Raw genomic sequence first — 17,773 nt, forward strand, 5'->3', positions numbered from 1 at the left:
AAGATATAGATTTGTAGGTCTTCATTTAGTAGTCTTTCTAGCGTGACAAAACAACAGAAACATATTGGTGTTATCCTACATTGCTGCACATATTCCTTGTAATGCTACTGCTAATGATCTTGTGAGTATGATATTACTTTTTGATACACTGTAAGCCATTCAGCCATTTACAATTGCATATTATAAAGATCAACAAAGAATATAGAACCAATGTGCTGTGTAAACGACAAATGTCTGTTTTGTTTTTGTTTTTTTTTGCTGACAGCTATTGATCCGATATTTGTAGAACAATAGGATTTTAGACAATTATTGGTAATATACTATTCAAAAGCCATGAGGTCTGGATCATATTAGATCATGTACCATTATGGAAATTAACCATGGTTTTAATATAGTAAAAATGTAGTAACCATGTTTTTTATTTATTTATTTATTTTTGGCTGATTGATTATCATTTGTATAACCACCGTTTTAATGGCTTTGATTTAAATAAATAAATAAAATACAACACTGGACTGATTCACTGTTATGTGCCATCTGTTTGTCAAAATGGGAAATGAGAACAAAAAAGGATCTAAAACAATGTAGAAACTGCTGAATGAAAGATATAGATTTGTAGGTCTTCATTTAGTAGTCTTTCTAGCGTGACAAAACAACAGAAACATATTGGTGTTATCCTACATTGCTGCACATATTCCTTGTAAACACTCGTTTCTCAAAGCAAACTTTGCTTCACTCTTTAACCGCAGTATAAAAAAATCTGGTGTAACTTTGTGAATGGCTGCTAATGGCCATGTGCTGGGTGTTTTTCATGTTGTTCCCAGTTGAGTGGTCTTCTGTTAAGTGCAGGAACTTGTTGGGAATCGGGCTATTTGTATTATTTAAACACATAATAAAATCATCAAAGCGCAGTGGCAAATTGTCATTTGGCAGTCAGGAACCTTGCCCTGGAATCCCGCGGCTCTCAATAGCCCAGCAAAGGACTTGCTAAATGGCTAATGGGACCATGTGACTTGACTTGAGAAGGGGCTCAGAACAGCAGATTGGATTATCATGTTAGAATTCTGCATGAAAACAATCTATACTAGAAATTAGAACTATTCCTGTCAGATGACTTGCATCTGCGAGTAATTCTATTTGGGACAACCGATCCCCTTCTTTGAATGTTATCAAATGTTTACAAAGTGCTTAATCTGGTAAATGCAATCAGTGAGGCCTGCAGTAATTGTGTGACGGCGTCAGCACCCAGGATTCACTGCCCTGATGCCTTGATCTTTATGAAAGGCCCAAAAAGGCAGATCAATACATGCACAGATAAATAAATTGAGGGTTTAGGGAACCACAATACCATTTTTTGTTTTCTGTGTGTATTTATTTACACAGTAGTTTCTTGTGTGTGCTTGTTTTTTTTAATAGAATCATCACTTTTCTGTTTCACCCACAGGTAAGTGGGCTTTTCTGCTTGCTTGGGATGTATAAGAACTGATGGAGAGTACAGAGTTTACTTTTCAACTGAATCATTATTTGTGTCCCATAATAGAATTTCAGTACTATTTTGAAATCTGTTAGGTGTCCTTTTGAGCTTCTTCTTTATATCATGTTGATGTATATCACAGGTATGTTACGAACATATATGTGCAAGCTCCATTAAAAAAAGATATTTAGCAGGTTTAATTTTTGCCAAGCAAACCTTTTAGCTTTCTTCCCTCAGTGTTGCTCTTCTTTATCATCCTGCCTTGGGGCAACAACATAGCTCCCCCCTTCTACCACCACTTTAGTCTGTGAAAACCACATATCAAATTAGCCTGGCATAAGTCACTTAATTTAGCGCTCAGCTAAATTCCTCACTGGGCCATATAGAATGGACACACATCTCACACAAAGAAAGCTAGTGAAGCATAGCATTGAGGAAGTTACATATATTTCGGGCTTTGTTGGCTATGTCATGCTGTTTTGTTCCACTTAATTTAGAAAAAGGGGTGGTATGGTTGTGCTATATTGTCATACTTAAGTGTAGAATGGATGCAGTTATGTCTAAATGGCCTTTTCTTGATATATGTGCTGGATGTTCACTTTTTTTCTTGGCACTTCATGCATGCTTCAAGCATCCTTGTGACCTCATAAACTCTTTATGCTCTTAGATTTAGACTGATCAATTCAATTTCAACATCAAACATATGTTGTTTCTGAAATGCATGTAAATATTTTCTATTAATTAAAAAATAATAATAATTTGACGTGGTGACTCTACATGCCATAGAATAATTGACCAAAAATGTATTAGAACATTTAACACTGTGAATAAAGGAAATATTGCACACTTGTTTATTGTGCACATCACAGAGTCACAAGGTCAATAGCAGAGTGCAAATAGAGTGAAACACAACAACAGAGGTGTCATTTCTTCTCACTGAACTCTATCACCAGTTCGATTTAACACCGAGATGTTTCGCAGTTTGCTTGTAGCTATATTTAATGTTATTCATAAGTTCACTACCAACTTTTTTATTTGGATAAGCATGTAAGAATGTGTCCTACAGTAGCTTCTGTTTTGAAGTAGAATGTTCCACAGCTCAAAAAAAGTGTAAACGTGTCATTCAAAGTGTTTAATGCAGGACTGGTGATTCTTTTAAATAATAAAACTTGTTTATATATTTGCTTGTAAAATTTCATGAGGTGCTGTGGCTTTTTGGCATGGTCCTGCAGTTGGAATACTCTCTATGCTACACTTTGAATATGTTCATTACAGAACCATCAGGTCTGTCAGCGATGTTTGTGTTCCTCCATGGAAGGCGGCCACACCCCTTTGCTTGATATTTCCAGTCCCCTTACTCACCCTCACATGGGGCTGACATAGAGCTCTAGTTTCACATTAAAATTAGGATGAGATCAGGGGAACAAGTTACAGAGGTCACTGCCACAAATGACAAGCCAAGCTTCTGGGCAGCAAATATCCAAAACACAGCATCTCGGACAACTGTATAGGCATTTAAACTGGTTTATATTTGAGAAGTCTATGTGTTATTTTAAGTATGATGAATTTTGACTACACACATGCTAAATGAGAAACATAAATAAAACCATGAAATATAATCAGACAAGTATGCATGAGTAGATATAGAGAAGAGGTATTCTATTTAGTTCACGGTCACATTTGTAAAAATACTGAAGTGACTAGATTTATCCATCAAGGCCTTGTATGTAGTGTATTCAGAAATGGTGAATGAAATTTCTGATTACACATACATTATACTTTGCATAATCATACATTTTACTGAATGCCATTGTTTTACATGAGTAGTTCTCTTGAAAAGTGTGCACACTCATTCAACATGCTATATCAGTTGCCAAAAAACCCACATCCACTAAACCAAATTCTGGCATATTTTCTCATAATACATAAGTCGAAGATTATTTCCATATCATCCATTGCAACAAAAAGTGTCTTGATGACATAAAATAAAAATTCACGTTCTATTGTTTGTTGATCTTATTGTTATTTATCCATGTATTTATGTATCCGGTGCAACCATCACAAGTGTCTTTCTGGTGAAACTTTCTGGTTTAGTCCACTTAAACCTCACCCTTTGCCAGCTTGTGTTCATCTGACTCCATTTTTGAGTGCAACCCCTTATCTCAAAATCCAATGAACAACCAATGCACATAATCAAATCCCCAACCTACATTATTCTAATTCAAATTACAGAAAATGTTGCTACTTCTGTTTCATTGTACACATTGCACATTTAACAAGCAACTTAATATTGTGTTATAGTGTAGTACACTCTTAAAAATAAAGGTGCTTCGAAAGGTTCTTCAAGCAATGGCATAGAAGAACCATTTTTGGTTCCACAAATAACGTTCAGTCAAAGGTTCTTTAAAGAACCATCTCTTTCTTACCTTTTTATAATCTGAAGAACATTATTTCGCCCCAAAGAACCTTTTGTGAAACAGAAAGGTTCTTCAGATGTTAAAGGTTCTTTATGGAACCATTTAGACAAAAAAGGTTCTTCTATGGCATCGTGAAGCACCTTTATTTTTAAGAGTGTATGTTTTATCAATGCCCACTTTTTTTAGAAGAAGGATAGTTTCTAGTGAACCTTTTGGGGCAAAAAGTGGACCGTGTATGTTCTTCTGATGCCATCAGTCTTTCAGATACAATTTCCTGAAATGCCAAAATAATTAGTCACATGGCATTTAGAAGTTTTTGTGGTCCCATGAGCCAAGATGGCAGATTTTAAATTGTGTACTACTTTGTAGTCTTACAACATAGGTACAATTCCATACCTCTGTTTTGTGGTGTGATTTTTTTGTGTGGACACACATGGCTCAATCACACAATGATTGTAAAGCTGACTTGTGTTAAGAGTGGAACTGATGACTGTGAGTTATTTCCCATTCCTAGTGGGATCATTTGTTTTATCTGGTGGAGGTCTTTGTTTCCTCAGTGCTAGCAGGACCAGATTAAGAGGTGCACACTGGATGGATGACTGCCGGCTGAATGAAAGATTGGCGTAGATGTCTGCTTATTTACTCTTTCAGACCTTAGCCTGTCAGAGCAATAAACCCAGTGGAGGTATTATGTATTTGTCGTTATGTTTTTCCTTTGTTTTTGTGTCTCAGCATTGTTCACCGGTGAAACTGTATACTGAAATTTTAATGATATTATTTGTAAAAAAAATATTTAATTCAATGCTTGGAATTTTGTCTGTACAAAGAAAAGCTTAGTCAACTTGTCAGATGTAAGACTGAGGCAGAATTTTCCCCCCTTATATTTATAGAACTTACTGACGTTTGTACATTCATAATGAATATGAATAATATTGTGGGAGCTGTGATGCAGTGGTTAGAGCATTGTGCACCAAAATTACAAGTATTACAAATTTCTGAATATTTAACCCCTTTCGGATTGTTTCATGGACATCTTTAAGAAAATATGAATATGAATGTAGGTCAATATTACAAAAATAGTTGAAACCGGAAACATAGTTTCAAAATGTATTTTATACGATAATATGAATTTATTACATGCAAGTTTTTACTTCACGTAAATATATCTAGTTGATATGGCTCAACGTACCCCTAACATGGGGCAAGTTGGGCCACTGGACCACCTTTATTTCATAAATCTTATTTCTATGGCCCAGAGTTACTGTTTCTTTCTGAAAAGCAGGGATGGAGAGCAAGCGAGAGCCTGGTAGAAAAAGAGGCAGACGGTTCAGAGGGGGTCTGTTGCCACCAACATTGTGACAAGTGTGCAACAACTTCCCAGCCTTGTTTATTGCTGGAAAGCAGCATGCCTTTAGGACGGAGAGGTCTGTATTTTGGACAGGTCAGGGGGCAGGACTGTGCCAGATGAAATACTTCAAACAGCTTTAGATTGCCTGCTTTGACATACACATACACAGGGGTTAGGTCACTAAATAGATATTGATCCATGTAGCTACTTCTCGAGAAGCTGTTGTGTGTGACATCTGATAAAGATAAAAATAAATGATGGGAAGGGTGATCTTTTCTTTCACCCTGTCTTGACTTGACCCTTGTAGCCAGCCTAAAGAGAAGGAAATAAATTGTGTAATCAGAGAAACAGTATTTATGGGATGAATTTGACATTTGATCAGTTTTTTTATCATTGAACAGTTTGGGAGTGGGATCACTATGAAAAAAAAAAAAACAGCATGTTATAGGTCCCCATTAAGGTTATTTATTCTTTAGTTGGTAGTTCTTTAACATTTGATGGCATTTGAAATCTTAATCACGTGTTAAGTTGAGGTCATTTGTATGTTAATTGCTCAGTGGCATGCAGTTCATGGATGTGTGTGGATGAGCAACTTGCTTGGAACCGTCACACTGGGTCATTGACTGCAGGAGAGTGAGTGAGTGAGTGAGTGATCTCACAAAGACCTATAGAGCTTTCTGTCACCTACAGAGCTGCTGTTAATTCTCGTAAGTTATACTTATCAGGAAATCGTTAGTAGAATATTGTTGTTCTAATGACTTCATCGTGGTGCATTGTGTGAAGTTGTGTTTCTTCATTCTTCATTCATAGCTGCCATAAAAGAGTAAAAAGACTGTTTTCATGCTATAAACAGCAGGCGAAACTCTTCACTGCAAATTTCTTAATTATGTTTGTCTTGTTTTTCAGTAAAAACAACAACAACAACAACAAAAACCTCCCTAATTGATACTTACGCTTAAAAGAAGAAGAAAAAATTACAGTGGGTGAAGAAAAGTAAAATTAATAATATTATAAATAATAATAACAATAATAATAATAATTTTGTCGTTGTTATTATTATTTGTAATAATAATAATAGTAATAATTATTATTATTATTAGTAGTAGTAGTAGTATCAATGATAGCATTATATTAAAAAAAATTCTTAACCCATTAACTGGTTTTCATCATCGTCATCATCATCATTCTTCTTAACCCACTGACAAACAATAACAATAATAATAATAATAATAATGATTATTATTATTTATTTGTAGTAGTAGCAGACATTTGGTTCTCTTGTTTGTATATAGTAGTAATAATAATAATAATAATAATAACGATTAATTATTATTATTATTATATTCAAAATTATTGAAACTTATAGTATAGAAAATTTAACAAAAAAGGTTTATAATAATAATAATAATAACGATTATTATTATTATAAGTATTATTATTATTATTATTAGTAGTAGTAGTATTTTGCAGTGTAGCTCTTTAAATGTGAAACCAAATCCTGCAAAATCAGGAGTGAAATGTTATTGCACATGGCACCTTGAAAAGAAAAGGTGGAAGCTGGGCATGTTTTGTACAAATGTTTAGCGTATTAGCATACACAACTGTAATTAAACCATAATTAGGGAGAAAAATTAGAGTCTGACGCAATGAGCCTCGGTATGCTTGCCTGTTTTTCGGCATCTTCTTGTTTATCTGGGGAATAGAGCTTATGAAATAAACATTATAGAGTAGTGAATTGTTATCATTACCTTGGAAAGCAAATAGGTGCTGTGCGATTAGGGGAGGTGGGATTCGGTGGGGGTGAAGAGGGAGCTGGAATAAATGAGTGTGAGAAATGAGAGTGGAAATTAGAGGGGGATTAGTGTTGATGCTAATGAAGCAATTAAAGAGTAAAGCGCTTCACTCAGGTGCCTGGTCCCACTGTCTTCTCACCACCTGATATCAGATCCTGCTTCACAGATATGCTTTAATGGAGAAATTAGGGGAAACAAATGTGTTTGTATGTGTCTATTAGTGAGCCACTTTTCACCTTCTCACGCCACGCTGCATTTAGGAGTGAAACAGAGATAGACAGACTCCTCCTCGGATAGCTAAAATCGGATTGCAGTGATTGGGGAAAAATAAGGAAGGAAGAAAGGGAATAAAAGGAGAGTGAGACCGGGTCTACAGTGCTGACCCGTCGGCTGTGGGGTAATGAAGACTCTCTCAAAGTCAACAGTTCAGAAACTCCTTTGTCCTCCTAAAAGAGTCTTTAATTTTTAACACAAACTTGCACTTAGGTATGCATGAACTTTGCTAAAATCCAAAGACATGTGTATAATAGGGGTGTAATGGATGGCGGCCACGCGCTCTGTCAGGTTTTTCCGCCGGGCCCCTGATTGAGGAGGGCCTAATGTAAATTTAATTTGGAGTGATGTATGGGGGGAGGGGGGTACGAGATGGCCTTGTCACGGCAGTATGGATGGGCGTGCGTGTGTATGTGTGAAGAAAAGGTTCAGTGAGGCCCAATGGACTCTTTTGGGAGCAGCTGGATCCTTGTTTCCCTGCCCTGTCAACAGAACCTCCTTAACCAGGATTGATAACGTTGGTCAGCTTGCTAATCCGCACAAACCCTCTCTACGCAACGTTTACCCCGCACAATGTGGAGGGGAGGGACTGTTGCATTTGGTTACCAATGGGAGGGCAAGGTTTTACTTTTATGCTTTTCCCAGGTCCCTCGCTCTCCTCTGTCACTTTTCCTCCTCCTTTTCTTCACAAATGAACTGAATGAACGCTAAGTCAATGTTTCGGTACTGCTTATTACCGTCATTATTATTCCTTTTACATGCTTTTGTTATATTCGTTGAGCTCGGATTGTCTGGATTGTTAGGATTTATTTATTCAGAGAAGATTCTATATTCTGTTTCTGATTTGTTGCAGCACTGATGATTGCAATCTGTTCAAATATGTTTCAGTTTCCCAAAAACTGATGCATTATAAAAGCATTTTCAAACCAGTATTTATAAATATAATCTAATATCAATAAAGTTTAGATTTCATGAGAAATTAAATACAATTAAATGCATTATAAAACAAGAATACATTATATACAATACATTGTAAAATAAGAAATTATTTGATAAGAAATTAAATACATTTTTTTATAAGAAACTAAAACATTTTCATATATATATATAGGAGACATGCTCATTTAAGAATTGAGACAACAGGGCCATGGGGTGTGCACACACTTAAACTGACCTACACATGTATTAGGATAACCTTCCTTCCACAATCAAATTGTGTTGATTGCTTTTGTAGTCTTAAGCTTATGTTTTGTTATAATCTGTTTTATTCCTCTTAAAATGTTTGAATAGCGTTGCAAATTTCAAATGGATGCTCTCAATACTCTATTTAAATAGTAAAAAATATTTGATTTGTATTTATTTTTCAGTATTTTTTTAAACAATCTGCTCTTTTTCATTTTGAGAAATTTATAAATAATTTATAATTTATAAATTTTTAATGAGCGTTTTTGTTATTATTCAGTGTGTGTATTAACTTTATATTATAATATTGTAATTACAATTATTATCTTAATATATATTAGAATTATAAATATTATAATCTGTATCTATATCTATAGTGCATTTATTTATTTGTTTGTTTATGTTATTATTTTTTATTTATTTTTTTGCTACATAAAAATATGGGTATCGACAGTGCAATTACATTTATATAATTAACTCAGAATATCAATAAAATATTTAGATTGTTTGTTTGTGTACATACATTATATACACAGACATTCTCTCTCTATAGATGTGTTTGTATGTATGGAATATGATTTATTCATTTGTTTATACTTATTTTATGTGTATAATAGTATTTATTTATTAATTATTTTATTATTATAATTTTGATTGCAAATATTATTTATTTATGCAATCATTATTTTATTATTATTTTTATTGTTTATTTATTTATTTTTTATACCTTAATTTATTTTCTCCAGTTGATATTTTTGCCATTTCTATTCTTAATGCAATCATAATTTATTTTCTGTGTGCATGTACAAATTTCTTTTCTTTGTGTTAATATGCTGTGTGTGATCCCTGCTGGATTTCGATTGATGGCAACATCTCAAGCACTTCATTATCATGACAACTGCTTTTGAGAGGCCTTCCAAACCTAATTTCTTTTGCCCAACTTGCACTCTTGAACAGATGAGGATAACACAACACCCTTTGAGGACTTAATGCTCAAGGCTCAGAAGATAATGATTATGATTAGTAGTGCTTATGTTCTTTATCTCAGGAGAGGTCCATATTGTTACATCCTTGACAGTAGCATGAATGACTACAAGTGTGTGAGGACGTCCCGTTTGTCTCTATTATTCATCTGTAACCTAAACTAATTTAATTAGCCATTAGCAATTTTTATATACAATTTTTTATTGTTGTTACCACAAGGTTAGCAGAACATTACAAGCTAGAATTTAAGGCATTTCTTCTAGTATGTTACAGGAAATTTCGAGCTGTTTTTCCTCAAAGATAATTTGTGCAAACTTTTGCCTGTTTTCCCTTCAGCTGTATCTGTAAGACATTAGTGTGTGAGTGTCTGTGTTTGATGTTTCATGCAGTAATCAGTGACAGGCCTACCAACACCTCCCATCTTTCAAAACCTCAGTTTAAACATTTGTTGCCTTTGATAAAAGCATCATTTATTTTCCACTAGATTTGTACTACACAAAGCTAAATATTTTGAAGCTCTATAGGCATAAATAATTGATTTATGGCAAACAACAAAGGCTATTCAGACTGTTCACATGGCCATTCAGCTTTTTGTTATGAGACATTGTACATTTCGACAGTGTATAATAATGTTTATGCTCGCGGGATTGCAATTAACATAGGAAACATGCAGTATGCTTGCGGCGTTCGCTCTTCGCAAAGACTGGTTCTTGTTAAAACACTATCGGTGCTCCAGTTTTTGTTTACTTACAATGAGCGAGAACTTTAAACGTGCTTAATCGCTGGTATTTAGACAGTATGAATCAATCAGATCATTTCCCGTATTGACTTGATGTCACGCGGTTGGTCTTGACTAATATTGGTGAATGGGATCCCGCTGCTTAAGAAATAATTTACAAGTGTCCAAATCTTTAAGACACCATCCTTCATTGCATGAATAAATTAATATTTTCCTTGCTTGTTTACTCCTGATGACTATGGTGGTATTTAAACTTGGTCACTTCATGCATTTTTACTGATTGTAAAAGTAATCTGATGAAAAGGCAAAGTTTAAATGTGCTGCAAGATGAATTTGTGTTGTAATTTGTCCAGTATTTTTACATTTTGTTTCATATCCAATATTGCAGCATAGCCTATATGCAGAAATGAACACATATGGGATATTTTTCTCACTGGCTGTAGCTTGCACCTGGCTCAAATTTTACATCCTCTGTCTTCCCAGCTGAAGTGGATCGATACTTAAAGAATGGCTGTGCCTCGATGGCATGTAATCATCTTGTTGGCTGCTTTGACACTGATCCTCCATTATAAGCCAATGAAGCATGCTGGACAGACATTGCACGGGGAATGTTCTCACTATTGTCTGATGTAAAATTGAAGGCCATACTGGATGATGTTTTATAAGTGAAAGAAAACTAAAACATTTTTATTTAATTCTTTTCATTATTTAAATTTGATTGAAAACATGACCTTTGAACTGTAAATATACCAGTAGCACTCCAACGTCTCTTTTGCTAACTGTGAGTGATAATTTAAGTCTAATCAGATCTGACAAGATTAGAGAACCACTATCCCCATGGGTGCCTATCACTCTTCTGAACTCTCCAGGTTCATTCCTTCAGTCATTCTCCATGGAGCCTTAGTCCTGTGCTGCTCCAGCAAAATATAGAGCCCCTAACCTCACCTGAGGGAACAAGACCAAAGACACTGTAGTCTCAGTGTTTGGACCTCTGAGTTATCGCCTACTCTGACCCTTCTCACACCATGTCTGCCTGACCCCAGGAGTGCCCCAAACTTCTTCCAAACCTTTTAACCATACATAACCACCCCTGTGCCTTCCATTCAGTCTGGCTTTCCTCCTACAGGGCTCCATGCTGAAAATGCCACAGGACCAAGGATAGAGCCTTGTGGGACACCGTCTGGACCTGTCTGAGCACTGTCACGGCTGTTTGCTAGCTCCCTGCAGGCATGTTGGTGCTTGGATGAATGAGGTAATGAGATTTAAGCTCTCTAATGGGATATCATTGGCGTGGGAGGGTTTGGAGAGCAATGTCTGGCTTACACTAAGCAGAAGTTAATGATGACAGTAACTAACCAATTGTAATTTAGTCATCAATCTCATTCCATCATTGTTTTTGGATAAGCATAAATACCTACAACTTGCATGGACTAAAGGCCTTTAGTCAAAACCGTACATTAGCACTAAAAATCACAAGGGGTATTGCTGATGTATTTTATGTTGTAGAAAAAAACATGAAAATATTGTGAGCTTGTGTTAACCACAGACTTTATTTCAGGCATTTAACCAAAAATCCATTGACTTCAAGACGATGGAATCGGAAGTGTTAAATGCTTGTTTCCATATTTCTTACACAAATATTTCATCCCCGCAGCTGTCTATAAATAAAATAGCTGGTTATATTGCTTTGAAATGGTTAAATAATGGGCTCTATGGTGTTAAAATTTGAGTTCATCAAATTTGAGTATTAATGTTTTGTTTGTAGAACTTTTTTTATGAAGTGTGCGAAAGGTAATAACAGCACTTTTGCCCATGTGATATTGGTTAATTGTTTTATCACTTGCAGTGGCATCTCTCAGTGCACAAGAGCAAACGGCAAACATTGGCATACATGCCTATCTGTAAATCCTTTTATTCAGACGCCATTTGTCTTCGGCAACAGCTCAACCTCCTTTTGACTCCTGCAAAGACATGAGCTACATTTCAATTGCAAGATGAGTGACACAGAAATATCTGGCTATCAGGATAAAGTAATGTATTCTCCAGATAAGTACCAGCCCCGAGGTGGGACCCCACTCTTGCCTCCCGAGACTGGTGGCATTGCTCCCTTCAGGTATAAGCAGTAACAGGCTTTAATGTCATTTAGCTGCAGGGTGGCCATCTCCTTATTGCCTCATGAATCCTTTTCCAAATGCCATAACATTTCCCGAAAAGCCCCCACTTTTTAAATCCAATAATTAGAAATGTCTATTTAAAGTTCACTGCTTCCGCACCAATATCAATTAAAAGCCATTTGAAGGTGATCAGTATCAATTGTCAACAAATTAAATCCATGCAGTTAAGGTGGGCAAATGTAAGGAAACACATTCATCTTTTGAGGAAAGGCCCATGAATCATTAGGAATGTTCTTTTTTTTTAAATCTGCTTCTACGCAATATAAATGTCATTAGTTCTTCAATGCTGGTGTTCCACACCAACAACAATCAGGTGAATTGAGTAATTTAATTTGCTTTTCATTATAGTATGGACACTGTAGTTGCAACACATTTGGTTTTGTTGGACAGAAAATAAGGTCATAATAATGAAATAGATTAAAAAAAAACCCTAAAACAATGTCACTATTATTGAAGAAGAAAATGCTGTGAATTCTCTGTGTGTTTTATATTTACTGTTTTTTTTGTATATATGACTTCTGAAAAGGAAGGACATGTCTTGTTATATTTTAATATATTACTATGCCCATAGTTATTTCATTAGAGAGCATTATTTCATTAGGGTTCGATAATGATCTGTCAGGGTTGCACAGGAAGTTGATCATTTTCAAAAGGAAGCAAAAACCTTATTGTTAGGGATCCACCATCTGTTTTTCAAAGCCTTCTTTTAACATCCATCTTCTGGAGGCAACACAGTAGTCTCATTGAAGACTGATTAGAGACTGATTGGCAATCAATTATGTATACCTATTGTAAATCATTATATTTTTCTCTATTGATGGGCTGCTTGAATATTACATACCATATGAATCAAGTTATAATTTGGCAAAAGATGAAATCCCAAAGCTTGGGTTGACATTTGGAGCGGATATTCGGATAAAATTTTTGTCATTGCTCTGGAGTCATGTTGTTGTGAGATCTGATTTAATTAGACGCCCAGATGCTCTTGCCTCACATATTTGTTGTTCATTCAACGAACAACAAATTCATAGTGTGTCAATGAACTGTTTGGTGTTTTTCTAATTGATATTTTTTGCATGAGTGTTCTCCCTTCAGTCCTGTCACGTCTCCGTCTAAGGGTTCACACCGAAGCACGGAAAGAGCAGCCCGAGGTGTCACCTCTAATAAAACATTTATATCCACAAGGAAAAGCATGTCCAGTGTCGGCAACCAGAGCAAACTCAGGATTGGCAGAGGGAGGTCCTTTTGAAGTAAGTGTTTTGAAGGCGGGAAGCAATGGTGTTCATTGTCTGGAAGCATCTTCCCCCACCTCCCACCTCTCATCCCACCGCATGGGGGTAAGCGTTAAAGTCTCACAGTAGTAGCAGTAACTTCAAAAGCCATCCCATGAATGGGGCTATGTGACCCCTGCCCACTAACAGCAGCTAAATTGGTAGATAAAGAATCAGGGTAATTTGTATCGACTCAATAAGTTACTATGTGGCCAAACAGGAAGGTCATGACTTCATGCCGCAACCGTGGCCCCATGGCAACTGGACATCAATGTAACATCAGTTCTCAAAACACTCCCGTTTCAGACTCGATACACTGTCAACAAGGAGCGATTGTGCAAATAATATAAGGCCTGATAGCGGTATAGCAAGAGGGCAACGGGCAAAAGAAGGAAGTGGCGCTATTTTCTGGGCATCTGCATATGTTTGTTTGAGAGAACAGCTTTCAGCATGAGATCATAGCCGGATGGACGGAGAAGGGGTGGGTGGATGCGGCGGAGACAGATATGACCCTCTTTGCCCCTCATGGGAATGACATGGAATGGTATTCCCCCTCGGTCCCACTCAGTTTGCTCAGCTCAACCAAAATTCTCTGAGCATTAAAATCAATGTTGCCATTGTTAGGCCAAACCAATGCAATGAATTCCCAAGGCCTTGTCCCGACGGTCCACTGGGACTTACAGATTCGATTATGAGAATGGCCAAGGTTGTCTTTCACCCCCTCTGAAGAATGGACTTCCTTGTTCCTGGCTGGAACAATGGCGTTTCTAAGTGCCATGTGAAACTTGCTGAACTTTGTGCAATAATTCAAGCCTTTGATTCGACAAATGTTTTTGCGCCGTCCTCCACATCTGCAAATACCTCCGCATTTTGTGTCCGCAAAGGCTGAGAATAATGTGGCTCGGAGATTTTCTCACCCCGTAGGGCGCTTGTGTCTCTACTGAAGAGAAAATAAGATTTTGAGAAATGGAAACGAGAGAAGACAAGAAAAGGCGCGGAAGAAAAAGTTAGGCACGTACATAAGTTTTGCTATTTGGCTTTTGTTGTTTGAATTAAAATAAAGGTTTCCTTCTTGGCTGTCACAATCTATTAGAGGCAGCCGAGAGCTGCTATCACTGCGCAGGCTGGCTCGTCCGGAACTGGGAGTGAAGCTGACGGTGTGTGGAAACTAACACGGGCACTGCGCTGTGACCGTGTCACCTGCAATCAACGCCAGCACCCGGCCAGATTAATCATGACAGTAGGCAATATTTCCAACATTATTAGAAGAGAAACCTAATATTTTGGGACATCAGGGATCCGCGTTCTGGTGTCCATCAAAGTGAGAGCCTTCATTTTATGCTCCGTGGATGGGTAACCTCGGCACTTAACCCCTTTTAGATATTCCATCTCTCTCCTCTCCTGTCTTTCAAAGCCAAGCTCAGCCCACCTTGGAGAATAAGAGATGTCTAGCTACAGTTAAGCATTCAACCAACCCGTAGTATCCACACCTATTATTCTACATTTTCCGACAGCAAAATAAGTGATTGTAAAGTGATCTAAAAATAATGTCCTTGCACACCGAACACCTTTAAGGTGCTGGGCAGCAGACCAAAGGGCTGCAGAAAGTGAAAACAAAAATGGCAGCCGTGAGTATGAATGAAGGAAGCTGTCCGTGTACACATACCTTAAACAGTAAATTATATTCATCTCTGTCTATGCATCAGCAACAATTTACAGTAACATTTCAAGTTGTTAACATTATTTAATGCATTAGGTATAATGAACTAACAACATATACTAAAATAATAATAATAATATTGATAAATAAAATGATTGCTAATGTGATGTTAATGCTAATGTTAATCAATTGAACCTTATTGTGAAGTAAAACGACATGCATTTTTATATGTATTTTTAAAATTAAATTAATTAAATGTTTTGTTGAAAAAATGCTAATGTTGAAATGTTGATTTAAAAAGTCATTAAAATTTTTATCTAGCTTGTTCTTGAGATTTGCCATTTATTTAATTGTCACTTTTTTCACTTTGTGTTTAATCTATAAAAGGTAATCTATTCATTGATCTGTCTCTCTCACCACATAGTGCATCTCCGTGGCTGTTTTCTAGCCAGCACATGTTTGATTTGTCTGGCACAGGATGCTTTGTGCACCAACGTGTGACTGTTCATTAAGGAGACTTAGTGTGCGTAATACACCATAGCGTTTCCCCATTTATTTAATTTGTAAGGCTCTGACATCAATTGTTGAGCTTCGTTTGCCCAGTCGTGGCATCAGATGTCAGTGTTAATAAGCTAGTGGAGCTGTGTGTGTGAAGATGCGACCGCATGTGTGCTGGGTTGTGTTGTGGAAGGTAAAGCTGTGAAAATGCTTAATTTCGACTCCGGTGTCTGAAAAGATCAGCAAGATTAAAGAACAAAGAGATAATACATAAAGACATTCATTGCCGGCCGTTTTGCCTTTAGAAAAATGTGTTGAATGTAATACAATCTCCATTTCCTCAGACATTTGAACTGTATCTATATGTCTGGCAGACTTTTGCCTCTTGGGCCATTTCCCACATTCTTGCCTGGGTTTTAGGACAAGACATTTATTGACCAGCCTTTTTGGTCACATATTCTGTCCTTTTAGATTTCTATCAGCCTTTTATGCAGAACGGGCTCGCGTTTTAAAACTAACCCCCATTTGAATAATGGGGGACAAAAGGATGGTCTAAATCAGACAGCAGCCTTCTATGTGCTGGAAAACATGACTTCACGACACATCCTCATCTCAAGCCTGGGCTCTTTTATCATTCACACTGGCTCTAACCATAAGCGCGCCTAGAATTTGATTAAAATGGACAAACACAATGGCCAAAGGTCTGCGGTGGACAGTGCAGACAAAATGGCATGACTCAGATCTCAAACGTACTCGGTCACAATTAAGAAGCTCTTTGTCACGGACAGAAAAACACCATGATGGTGTTGTCCTCTATGAGTTCAACCCACCCACTCACAGGTCCAGACATAATTCATGTGACAAAGATACCCATTATGCTCTTGTTATGGCAACTCGGGAAAGGATGTTCTAACAAATAAGATGGCAAGTTTGTACCTTGAAAAGGAGGGAAAAGCGGGATAATTCTGTCGTTGAGGACTGATATATTTGTACCCACGCACTTTGAGTCACCTCACAAAAGATCCAGTGTTTTCTATTCTCAGCAGCTGGGCTTCATCGGAGAAACTTGGAATGTTTTGTAGGCTACGGAGGAGAATTTATTCTTTGTGGAGTTTCATGAAGTATGTTTTACCATACGCCTTTGCACGGGCTGTCAGACATTTGGAGTTGCAACAGGCTAAAGAAAGTTTGAATAGATTAGCAGAGTTATTGCAAATCTGCAGCCCACTAATGGTTTAATCAGTGGGCTACAAATAGAGACTTTGTTCTGACAGGCCAATAAGGTGAATGCTGGTTTAATGAGAAGCTCTGTATGCACAGTCTTAACCTCTGCAGGGATAATTGTTGCACTTTTCTTTTCTTGATTTTATATTGTTGGAAGCTATATTTTTGTGAGGACACTAATGCAATTGCACATTTAATTTGACCTTAAACGCATTAGTATGTGTGCGTCTTAAGCAGACATTATTTTATTTGGTTAACATGATTTTCAATGATTCCTACTTTTGGAGCCTATACATTGTTTTCAAGTTTGTTTGTTTGTTTACAAGTAATATTTGAAAGTGAAAAGTGAAAGTGACATGTAGTGAATGTACAGCGCTCTCTCCCACCTTCAATACCACGACTGAGGTGCCCTTTGGCCACGACTTTCCTTGATGATCCATTGGTGAGCAAATTGGTGAGCAATCACCCCCTGAACCGATTTCACCCCCCCCCCTTTTCTTCCCCTTAAGGTGAAAATTTTCCCCTGAACCGATTTCCCCCCCCCCCTTTTCTTCCCATTAAGGTGAAAATTTTTACTTATTTATTTTTTAGCAAAGCTGAATTTGCATCAGCTATTACTCCAGTCTTCAGTGTCACATGAAATCAACCTGACATGCTGATTTGGTGTTTAAGAAATGTTTTTTTACGTTATTATCAGTAATGAATCTAAATGGAAAAAAAAATCTAAAATGTAAAT

The sequence above is a fragment of the Sinocyclocheilus grahami genome, unplaced genomic scaffold, assembly GCF_001515645.1.
Source record: "Sinocyclocheilus grahami isolate Dianchi unplaced genomic scaffold, SAMN03320097.WGS_v1.1 scaffold572.1, whole genome shotgun sequence".
NCBI lineage: Eukaryota > Metazoa > Chordata > Actinopteri > Cypriniformes > Cyprinidae > Sinocyclocheilus > Sinocyclocheilus grahami.